The sequence below is a fragment of the Octodon degus genome, unplaced genomic scaffold (genome assembly GCF_000260255.1).
Source record: "Octodon degus isolate 3935 unplaced genomic scaffold, OctDeg1.0 scaffold00043, whole genome shotgun sequence".
Lineage (NCBI taxonomy): Eukaryota > Metazoa > Chordata > Mammalia > Rodentia > Octodontidae > Octodon > Octodon degus.
In genome coordinates, this window is record NW_004524619.1 from 14,838,879 (window position 1) to 14,840,822 (window position 1,944).

A 1,944-nucleotide genomic window follows, 5' to 3' on the forward strand; every position below is an offset into this window, starting at 1 on the left:
TAATCTTGAGTCATTTATAGGAAACCGGATGCACTGTAAGATCAGAATGTTAAGTGAAATAATTCAGACACACGAGCTTAAATATCACTTGATTGCTAAGAAACCCACAATATAAATAAGAAGCAAAGTAAAGGATAGATAATTGTAAGTAGGGAGATCTCTCTTAAATGGGAAGAGATCAAGAGATGGAGGGAGGGAGGAGGGAGGGGAGAGGAGGGGAATGGGATGAAGAAGGAATTAGGAAGTGCTGGGTACAAACACCGACTCCACATGAGAAACATAAGCATCATGCGCTGCAAACATGTGCGGATAAAAACTAAAAAGACAAAAAGAAATACAGTTTATTAAGGAAAATAAGATATTCACCCAGTGCCTTCAGGAAAAGGACAATTTTTTTCTCTGAAGACTCCAGGTCCTGATACTGAATCTGACTAAGCAAGCCCGGTTGCTGCTCCCTCCAGCTCCGTAACAAGAGAGCACGATGTCTCATCTGAATATACTGCCCTTCGAGACCACCTAGGGGGGCCTGCCCCTTAGCTCAGTTCTTGGGGGGCCTGCCCCTTAGCTCATTTCTTTAAGTGGCTGCTTCAACAAAGCAGTCAGGCTCAGGTTGCTGTGGTTGAATCCCCACAACTCAAGCCATTCAGAGAAAAAAAAAAAAAAAAAGACCACCTACCACCTCAACAAACCGGGACTTCAAACTGCACAGGCTTTCCCACTGATTGGGGTCTGCATTCCTTATTGGCACAGGCCTGTGCCATGTTACATAGAGCTTACATTAACTTGCGTACCTTTGTATTGCTCACATAGCTTTTCTTACTGGGGCCTCAGCTATGGACCTACGATGAGTGAGTGGAGAAAAGATGTTTCTCTTCCCCTGCACCCATAGCCTTCAACTATTTACAAAGGATTAAAGAAGCTTCAAACATAATGCATGAAAGGTAAATAAAAACAGTAGAATTAAAAGTGATCTATTCCAATCAATATTCAAAATATAATAAAAAGGGACTACCAAGCAAGATAAGCAAAGTTCTGAATTCCGTTAATAGTAATAACAGTAAAATCAAAGTCTACCATTTGCTGTGTGCCAGCTACTGTGTTAAGTATTTTCCATGGATTACCTCACTGAAAACTTAGAACATGCCCCTGCAACAAGAATGGCTGTGCCCATTTCCCAGATGAGTTTGAGGATCAAAGCAATTTGCACATTTTTCCCAGGATCCCACAGATGGTAACTGTTAGAACCAATTGTAAAGCCTAAATCTTGTAACCCCAGGACTCTGAGCAGCTGAAGCAGAAGTACCACAAGTTTAAATCCAGCCTCACAATTTAGCAACTCTTTGAGGCCTTTCTCAAAATAAAGAGTTCAATAAGGACTGGGGATTAGTTCAGTATGAAGGCCTGGAGTCAATCCTCATTACCCAAGTCTTTCACTCTCTGGATTTTGTCTTCTTAACTGTCATTATCCCTCATTGTCACTCAGGAATCTCTGAAATTTGGAATTAAATGTAAGCCACAAATCAGGAGCTTTGCTCTTTGGTCCATCCCAGATCTACTAAATCAGAATCAACATCTTAAAATCGGCAAGAGAACCTCAGCCTGGTGATGCAGTCTCTCAGCTGCTCAGGAGACAGACAGGAAGGATCTCAAATTCGCACCAGCTAAGCCACTGGGCAAGCCCCTATCGCAAATTTAAATTTAAAAAACGGCTGGCGATGCAGCTTAGGGGCAGAGCACCTGCCTAGCCTGCCTGTGGCTCAGAATGAATTCAAGTCCACTGTTACAAGAAATCAGCAAGAGATTCATATGCTCATTAATGCTCAAGAAGGAAGGGCCTCACTAATGTTTCCAAATCAACCATGGCCTCACAAATAAGCCGTCTACACTGTGCCTAGACTTACAAAAAAGTCCTTCATTTCCTCAACTAAGGTTCCTAAGTAGTTT